This window comes from Takifugu flavidus, chromosome 18 (assembly GCF_003711565.1).
Source record: "Takifugu flavidus isolate HTHZ2018 chromosome 18, ASM371156v2, whole genome shotgun sequence".
NCBI classification, from domain to species: Eukaryota; Metazoa; Chordata; class Actinopteri; order Tetraodontiformes; family Tetraodontidae; genus Takifugu; species Takifugu flavidus.
The window spans coordinates 10,247,226-10,257,849 of record NC_079537.1 but is presented as its reverse complement, the minus strand read 5'-3'; positions in this window follow the sequence as shown (position 1 = coordinate 10,257,849).

Below are 10,624 nucleotides of genomic sequence, written 5' to 3'. Positions count from 1 at the left end.
ATTGCAATCAACCCACTGTCTGGCTGTCCGTCCGTCCGTCTGTCCGGCGTTAATTCAGAGAAAGTCGTACGCTGTTGTGGCTGGAGGAGGCTTTATGAAACCGTTGTGTTTGTTTTCCTCAATATTAAATGGCACAAGAAAGACACAGACAAGGGCCCCATTGCGCTCCAGTGGCACCACTTCAAAACATGAGCTGAAAAGGATGTTTCATCACCACTGAGCCTCCGAATCCATCGTGGCAGTTGGCCCAACATGTCCCGCTCTCTGTTGCGCAACATGATACAACTAATAGCTTTCAGCCTCTCCATTATGTCATTGAAGTAATGACATAAGTGCACGTTTCCATAATTGCTGGATCCAATCGCAGCCGTAACCACAGCACACGACAAACTAGACTTACGTGACAAAACGTTCTCATTTGACCTTTATTCATACAGGTAATCTCACTCACACACATGCTCTCGTTCTCAGTAGAGATGCGTTCAAGAGGGCAGGCAGGTTGAGGTCCATAAATCCCACAGGCCATCAGAAAGCCATAGAACACGGATGGTACGTATTGACAACGCTTTCTGTGTGGCGGTATCAATGAGCAACCCTCCTGATACAACAAATGCTCCAGTGGAGGAACAAACCGGTGCGAGGGGGATAGAGAATGAGCACCAGAGGGGGATAAAAGAGGGAGAGACAGACCTCAGGTAATGAGAAAGGCTTAAAGTGAGACAGCAATCTTGGTTATATGTCAGCACGGTTTCAGCTGGGGATGTCTGGCGTTTCGCCAATTAAGGATGGCTTTAACGGGGAGTTTTACCTATTTGTTTAACATGTAGTCAAACGAGCGTGAAAGTGATCTTTCACACCTTCCGCGGACTGACTGACACAAATGGTCTCCCGGGCTGTCGACACTGAACTTCATCAGTCATGGAGGATCTGTGGCTGTGTTACAGGAATAAAAGCGGAGTAGAAGAGGAATAACGGGGCTGTTATCAGCTTGGAGGTTATCAGCCACAGGCAGCAGCTGGCTGCATTCATCTATATTATGACGTTAAGCAGGAGTCAGTCATAGACAGAAGATAATAGAACACTTGTCTCTTGGTTTCCTGTCTTTTTTTGAGGGCCCGTTGTGTTCAGCCCTCAAAGATAAGAAGGGGAGTGCAGGCCTTTTATTGGGGCAATGGTCCTGATCGCTGTTAAGTTTTACCGTGTTTGACCAGCTTAATAAAATCTTGATTTCCCAAACTCCCTCTCTGTACATTTCTTCTCTCATCACTCTGCCCAAAGCCTCACAGCCTCAGGCAGTGCCAGGAGTTGCCATTTGGGTTTGTTTATAGAGTGCTCATAGCCAACTGAACCAACAAGCCGACTGATTAAAATGAAAATCGTCCTTCAGTCTTGGACTTCTATTTCTGTCTCCTGTTTTCTCTGTTGAGGGAGCTGTGCTACATACATTTCCCCAATCCACATGAATAAAGGCGATAAACTTCAATATCTACAGCTCTGACACCTCTGTGAAACCCCCCCCCCCAAAACTTAATAAAGAGGAGTGATTGCGTGGGTCCTGGAGTGATGATGTTTCTGACTCCAGCTCGCTGCCTCAGCCACAGTCTAACTGCAGCTGTGGCCCTACACTCGTGCGACTTAAGGATTTCCAAATGTTGCCACTTAATGCAAGCAGAAGTGATGCGAAGGTGAACACTGGCAAAGGGGCGCCTGTTTTGATCGGGCATGCACGGTTCACACGCGTGTCTCCCTTTGATGCGAGCGCAATCGGAACAGCAGCTGTGCAGCTTTTGAGACGACATTTGGCTAAGTCAGCTGGACTCTGTAAAAGGATTGTTGTTGGCCCAGCCTGTATCACAGGGCAGCCGATGAATGATACTGGACTTCATCCATACTGACACAATGCACGATTTTAACATCCCGCCAATTTGAGTATAATGAACAGAAATAAATGGTATATTAATTAACAGCTAGACAATGATATTCCTGGTACGCTGTGGTTCATTAATCTCATCATCATCACCAATAATCTGAGGTGTTCATAATTGTCATAATAGTGTTTCTTCTGCTATCTTGGCTCTTTCCACCATTTTAAGAGAGCTCCCCTCATAAAAAGTGCAGTGTTCCAGTCGCATCTGTTCTGTACTTTTACAACTTTTAAAGAGCAGTCGGGAGAAATCGTGGCCGTATGGGTCCTAGTTCAGCTAACTCTAAAGGTTCGGTGTTAACAACAATGCCGAATCATTTGGGCTTTATTACTGCCTTTAACACCTATCTCAGTCTGAAATGAATACCGGAACTCTCACCCAAAAAAAAGCTGTAAATTAAGCACTTTGAAGGTGGAATTGTTCATAGGCGGGTTGAACACACACTCACAGTCTCTCTGCAACTGCCATGCTCACATACCTTTGTGTGATACCGTGGGGCACAATGGGTGACATCCTCGGTAATCAGCACCTGCTGCCTTTAACAACTGGGGTATATCAGTAGATGACATGTCATGTGGTCACACACTGTGCCATGATGTGTGGGTTTGACAAGAGGGAGAATAAAGGTGTTGGTCTAGACACCAGGGAGAGGAGTCTCGGTGGGAGATGGAGAAGCAGTAGCTCACATGCGGCGTCAGTGGTTTGTGTGAATAACTAATGACGAACAGTCCTCCACGATTCTCCTGTGGGATAGGAAGTCATGCGTGTTAGCTAGCACCCTTCCAGGTGCACCAACGTGTGAATGTGCCTTGTTGCCAAACTGGCACAACACCTTCCACAGTTTGACTTTGGCTTTCTGAGAGTGCATGCGCATGTGCATGTGTGTAAAAAAAAAGAAAAGAAATATTGCCCACTCACTCTATTAGATACACTTCGAAATAAATTCTGCGTGTTAGTCTAAACAATATTACCTTCCCTGCACTTTATCTACTGTACTTCCTCTCACGCACTTAGAAGTTAAATTAAATCCTTCATTATCATTTTCTGCTTACCAGCGCTGTGTCAGATGTAAATTGATCCTCAGTTTCCTACACTTTTTAATCAACTTCAGCCCGAAGCGATACAATGCCTCCCACAAGATGTGACTTCAATACACACAAATCAATCGTTCCTTAAATGTTGCAGAGTCCATTAATGATGCCAGAGCTACAGTGGTTTTGAGGCAGGGACCTTTGTTGCTGTATTTCCCAGGATACAGTGTTACACCCCCTCACACAAACACGCACAAACAAGCGCACACATAAAGGAAATATTTGTACTGTCTTTAGTTATTAGAACTCTTTCAGTAGCGAGATAAACATGCTAATACAGCACAAGGGCTGAATAAAATGGAAAAGGTGCCATGATATAATTAGCAGGGCTGAAGGTGGGCTATCCAGAGATGAAAAATAAGCCGAGGTCATGGAATCCCTCATCTGCCCACAAAATAGTAGGAAAATGACACCAAAGGACAGTCACCACGCTCTACTTTTCACACGTTCAAGGGAAAACCAATATTTTCATTCACACCTGTGTAATCTAAAGTTAATCACCGTGTCTCTTTTCAAATATTATCTGGCCATAAACTGAGTTTGTCACATTTTGCGGTATAAGACTGCCTCGCTGGGTTCAACATTTACACTGTTAAATTGCTAATTTTGGTGAATTATTCTGTCAAGTCTGGTATCGAAGGTGATTTGCCGAGCAGATATTGAGACATGCGCGCAGATGTTCGAGGGCGATTGCGACGCACAGCTGCCGATGAGACGGCAAGTTCAGGACCAGGTCAACCGTGAAACAATTCACGCTAAAGTGACAGCCGTCATGTCAGCCGCTGCATTTCAGAGCTATATTAGCTGGAGTCATTAGGGAGCCATGATGAAGCTCACATTAGGAACACTTGTATTCACGTCACATTTCAATGTTATTTTATTTTATATGATATTTTATTGTTTATTTTGATCCTCATTGTTACCTCTGGCACCCCCCCCCCCCATAAGGTTTTAAATAATCTCTTTCTGCCAATCTTTTTTAAATTTGCAAACTGTATGGCAGATTTATTCAGACAATCATACATGTATTGATTCATTAAGCAGGTGGAAATGAGGACAAATGACTTTGCTTGCTTTAACACTGAAAAAACATGCAAGCCTAAATTAAAATAGGATTGTCACTGAAAAATCTCTAATCTGCTTTATGCAAGTGTTGATTAAATGAATTCCCGTTGGGGTAAAACAGTCGGCTCTTGATTGCACAATGAACCTTAATTCTGCCTATTTATTTGATTGTGTGTCTTTTCTCCTGCTGCGCAGCCTTCCTTGTCTAAATGCAGGGCACCACAGTGGGTTTCATTCACACCAATAATTACAAGGGTATATCTTTCATTGTAACACGAGAGGCAACAAAGGGGGTTGTTTTTACACATTTTAGTTCCTCATGCTGCCACAAACACTGAAAAGGAAAAGGATTTTAAAGATAACCCGAAAAGCAATCAACATTTGGCAGCGGTTGTCAGCCAGCGAATGATTTATGTCTGCTCGTTGCTCTGGTTCGCCCCTTCGTCCTGCCAGTCAACGGTGAGTGTTGCTGTGAAGCAGAGGTGCTGCTCACAGTGTGATTGGACTGGTGGGGAACTGAAGCACATGGAAAAAGAGCCGGTGTCACCTTGTCACTCTTGGGCACGCTGCCAACTGCTGCCAGGGGGTGTTGGAGCAGGCCTCATGCCAAGGAAGGGTGATGAATGATTGTGCTCCTTCACTTTGTCCCCTAACCTTCCCCACCTCTCCCTCCTGTCTGTCCCACCACCTCAGCCATCACTAACACTGTAATTATCTGCCATCGGAGGATGGGACAATTCATTCATTTCATTTTCTTTATAAAGTGAAATGAATTAATGATCAGCTTGTTTGTTGTAGTTTCTTCTGTAACAGCCACTTTCATGAGCAACTCAGCGATTTTTTTGGTTCTTGTCAGACATTTGGCTTTAGCTGAGCTCTTCCTGCTTTAAGAAGTTGGTCCAAAGGGACAGTGTCATTGAACCTATCTCCAGGAGCCCCTCTCATTAGAAGACTACCCCTCTCCTGCCTGCTCAAGACCCTGCAGCTGAGTCCATGTGACACATGTGCTCGGAGACTGAGGGGTGAATGTGGAGTCGCACAGGATCAAGATCGTCACCAAAATAAAGGCTTCTGTTGCAGCAAGACTGTCACAACACCTTAAGGCTCTGTGGAGATGAGGTGCTTGGAGGTGGCCCTGAAGGTGTCGGGAGACACGAGTGCCCGCATCCAGTGGTGGCTGCTGGCTGTCTAGGATGATTTCTGAGGCTGAAGCTCCGACAACAGCCTGTTGGATCTCAAATTATTTCCTATGATACTGTAAAGTCAGCAGACAGCAAGAAGGTTTAGGGGAGTATTCCTGCCAGGTCTGCTTGGCATCTAATACAGGTTAAACCCATGCCCGAGGGTTGACGGGTCATTATAAATTGCTCATTTATATCAAAAATTCTGAGTTGTTTTTTTTCTATCTGTCAACCCAGTGATGAACTGGTGGTGAACTGGAAAACCTTGTTGCAAACTGACACTAACATGCCCCCCGTGACCCTAAACAGGAGAAGCAGTGATAGATAGGTATGCTAGGAAGCAAGGTTAGCAGAGCCAGGATGTCTCTGTGGGGGTGGATTGAAGAAAAAACATACGAATCACCATATGTCCTAGGGATTCATATAATATAACAGTATCAATATTAGAGACCAGTAAACATCATTGCAATCTGATGAAGCAAGACTTACATTATTGCTGCCAGATGATGTTTACTGAGTTACATTTTGTAGTTTAGGAATAAAGGATGTTGTCAGTTCTGTGTTTGCAAAAACATTAAAAACTATTCTTTTAGCTCATCTCTTTTAGCTGCTAATTGAGGCGCCACTCGTGTCGATGGTGACACATCTCGTCATATTTGCTATCCTCGCTGAGACTGAGCAGCACCAAAAAAGGCTTGACACAAGAGTCAAGCCTCTTGTGAGAAAGAGAGAGGATGGAATGCAGAAAGAAAAACAGGAAAGGAAAAAGTGCTGAGCGTGCAGAAGGCTATTGGGAGATGAGACAGCTCCTTCACATGACCTCCACGGTCCTTCCACTGTTGCTACCTGGAGCGCAAACATTGGCATGGCATCCTGAGGATATGGAAATTCATCCACATCAGGCAGCATCAGCCCAATATTCATCCTCGGCCGAGATGTTCCTTTCATCCGTCAGCACCCTGTGGAGGTGTGAAGAAACACCAGCACAAAAAGGGAGAAAAGAGGCAGAATAAGAGAGATGGGGAGACAATGATAACCTCATCTTATAACATTCTCTGTTAAGTCATCAGTCTTTTTGACCCCCGTAATTAGCACACAAAGCACAAGGATAGAAGGTTCTAGCCGCAATTGGTCCCTGTGAGACGCTGGCCATTGCCTCCAAATAAGATATTGCCACATAGACATTTTTTTCCCTGAAAGCAGCGAATAGATTTGTCTCCAGGCAGACACAGCAGATATTTCATCCAGGGTTTGCTGGAGGCTAAGAGCCTTGTTGGTACTAGTAAGCCTTAAACTTAGCGGAGCTTACAATACACGTAGGAATACTTTGAGGGTATCAATTACATCAAATACACTCAGGGAATTGTAGTTTACTCATACATTTAACACAAGTTACAGACATTTCTGTGGAACATACAGAACTATCTGGACAAAAGCCTCTTTTTTCCTAAAGGGTGAATTAGTGCAAAGTCTGTTTTATTAATGGAATTTAGTGTTAGTCTAGGTCCCGCAGTGCACAGCAGCACAGTCGTCTTCTTCAGTACCGCCCACAAGCAGCTCCAGGGAGTGGAGACCAGCCAGGTGAAGTAAGAGAAGGACTAACTGCAGACCTATTTGGCCAACTTTACTTCATTGAATGGACAGAAATGCTTAGATACTTCAGGGTGGGGGACTGGCGTGCAGCGAGCTGTGTTTGTGGGAGACAGAAGCCGGCAGGTTGTTCTGTCTAAGCTGCAGCTCAGACTGTGCAGGGACAGGAGAAAGTCAGAAACCAGGGGACCCATTTACCATCATTTCTGACTTTGTCTTATCACATAGCTTAATGACTTTAATGACTTCTGAAAGCAGTTAAATGACTTAGCGAATCAAAGCAAGTATTTTACAGGTTGTGGGAATAGCTGTTCTTTTTTGGTGTGAAGCTTGTGTAGTCCACTCAGGGCCACTGCATCCCTTCTATTTCCACGTTCCCTGTGACAGGAAGTGTGGCAATGTGGAGGAACTGGTTTACTTATTCATCAGGTTTTCAAGTTCTAGCAGACGCAAGGTTTCTCAGGAATGATAAATGGATGTCGAAGGCCCAGGTGGACGGGAAAGACGAGGAGGTAAATAATGGAAGAGCCTGACAAACAAAGGATGCTCCATGATGCATTGTCTGAATAGGAAACCAAGCCACAGGTGTTTGTGAGGGTGTGTGTGTGTGTGTGTGTGTGGGGACTGATGGTTGCTGAAAGTTTCCCTTTTTCCTCCATCGCTGCCAGAGCCCGGTGGGAACATTTAGGTAACTTTTGAAGTGAGCTGAGCAGCAGCATCTCTATGAAGTGACCGTGCAAATGAATTCAGTGCATTTGGGCATAGAAAATAGAATAAATAAATATATAAAAGAATGACACCCCCCCTCCTCCCTTCCCCCAGAGTTGAAATGTAACTCTAATGCAGCAGGAGGAGGTGGACAGGAAAGCCATTATGGCGAAGCGAGGGCCTGGGGTCCACTCAAGTTTTACACTCCTACTCAGGACTCTCTCTGTCTCTGATTCTCTCTCTTCCTCCCTGCCTCTCGTTCTCTCTATTTCTTCCTTTCACTCTCTTCTTCACACATACAGAGAACAACTCACGCAACCAAATCCTCTCAAACTCCTGCTCCAGCTCCGTTCCGTCTGAACTCCTTCTCAGCACTCAGCCGAGCAGACTCAAGGAAACGGTTCATTTAAATGTACATAATTTGCTCTCGAAGGCTAACTCTTGGTCTCACTGTTCCCCTGTGGCATCACAGAGAGCCAGAGACAGAGAGAAAAGATTTTATCCGAGAAGAATCCAGTGGCATGGACAGAAACAGGCTGGCAAGAGCGAAGTGAGAGCTTCAGGTATATGGACATTTATCCCCAGGAGATTCTATTGCCAGCATTTGTTTTAATCTTTTTTTTAGCATTGGTTGCTTGCATGAGAAAGGAAGCAGTGCTGTGGATTTAAAAACTATAAAAGGGTTTTAAATGTAATTATGTGTTCTTTACCCAATTGTTCCACGCAAAGCAATGCGACCTCCCAATCAGTACCATTGTCAGTTCCCTCTATGTTAACATCTAATTGATTGTTGAGGGTGAGTCACTATAATTTATATAAGAATTAATAACGTTTCAAAAGTAGGCAATCACCAACCGGCTTCTTAAAGCTTTGGAAGAGATGACTAAAATCAGCAGGATGGAAACCGGAAGAGAGAAAAGCAACTTGGCCTTTGTCAAAGTCAACACTTGGCCTTTTTGCGTGATCGTGTTGATGGTGTTGAGTGTGTTGTTCAGCGTGTGCGCTCTGTCGGAATAACCGCATCAGAATATCAGTCATCAGTTTGATGCTCTGTGCGTGAGGACTTTTATAATGTCTGGATTTATACAGGCTTAGGCTTTCCCAAAGGATTGACCCGGAACGCTGGAGCTTTGGGCATTTCCCTCTTTTTTGAACAACAAAGCAAACAAAGCACACAAATCCCCATAATTGAATCTATTTAGGCTGAGTCAATTTATATCAAATAACGAACAGAATGTAGAGATTAGGCAGACATTTAACGCCGCATCAAGAAGAATTGTAACTACTATAGTATTTATTTATTATTAATTAAAACTCCATAAGCAGAGACTTTTATTGTTTGCACTTTCTGATTCCTGCTGCATTCTTTTGAAAATTTCATTAACTTGAGGTTTGCAAAAGAGGAAATCCTTTCTATGTGCTGTCAAAATAGCTCCAATACACAGAATCACACATCAGTTGTTTAACTCCAGTCTGGCCATCCAATCATTCCCCAGCACCCATTCTGGTCAAAGCACAGGGTCACGCACGCTCTGGTCTCTACTTAGACGACATCAGCTGCAGCGTTGATGCGCCGATATGTCAGCTGGTGTTTCATAACCACCAATTGGTCCTGTTATTTCATTGATTTAATTCCCGAACTGAATGTTTCTTATTCACTCACTCATTTTCCCGTCTCTGCGTCACATGCGCAAGCATTCACGGAGAATCGGCAGCCTCAACAAGCTTGAGCAAGTTGTGAGCTGTCGTCACCGGGCACGCTTCTGCTGTGTATGGCTCCGATATTATGGGATCTGGCACGCTCCCAAACAACGGGTCTTGATGTCATTGTTAATTAAGCGAAAGCATCCTACATTTGTATTCATATGTGAGCGCAGGTATGGAAACAAGTGTGATGTGATCTGTTTCTCAACACCAGGAGGTGTTGTCGAACACTTGTTGACGTGCATCTTTCAAATATCTGTGTGTTGGGCACAAAACACACACACACACACACACACGCTCACATACACACACACGCTCCAGAGATATTATGACTCAGTGTAACTCAGTCATGTCTGCATGATTCATATCTCATATGCACAAATGATAAAATATCCATTTTATTAATAGGTGTGTGTTTGTGTGCAAATGCACGGACCTTGTGCGTAAGCTTCCAGGCCCATAACTGCAAATTGAATAGAGGAGTGAAGTTGTGGGCTCATGGCTCACGGCCTAATTTGGCAGATGGCTCACCAAATCTCTCCATGGATCCATTGCTTGAAGTGCGCGCGAATGCGTTTGTACAACTCCATCGAGACAGATACGCCTCAAAAGCATCCTCTTAACAATTTAGCTTTACATAAGGATGAAGACTGGAAAGTGGAAGGAAGACGCAGGCAAGGTTTAGTGTTATCCCCCCTTTCGACAAATCCTTCCCCCATCTGTCTTGCCTGGTGATCATTCTCACCCTGCAGTGGTTCATCACCTCTTCTGTTTATTGGAAACCTTGTTTTGTCTTGCTTATCGCTAGGTTATTGTATTCAATTAAGGAAATGAACATTTGTTGATGCCTCTGGAGCAGAACCAGCCCTATGGAATAACAACTATCATCTAGACAGATTATCTTAATTTCACCGTCAATCCCGTCTAATAAGGCTGTGCGCTTGACTTTATGTTGTAGATCCTCTGAACAAACTTGGTGAGGGTTGAGGGAACAACTGTTGCTTTATGTGCTATGTTCTTAGGTTAGGTCCATATGTCATGGGGTCTTGGGTTTGATCCCCCAGCTACAAGCAGGTGCCCCATCTTCGTCAATGTCACGGTTTTACTAGGCCAGATTTGTACTGTACCATATGTGTTGGTACGGCCCTGCTTTGGAATAAACCCTGATTAGCTTTTTGTGCCCGATGATATTTCACTTTAGAATCAACTATGTGTTACAAATACAAGAACTGAGAAGCAGACTCAACAATTCAGAGTAATATAATGAACAAACTGTGATTCAAAAGACACCGAAAAATATCAAATTGTCTTTATTATTTCACCGTGCGACAACTCCCAGCGTTTAGGACATTCAAATAGT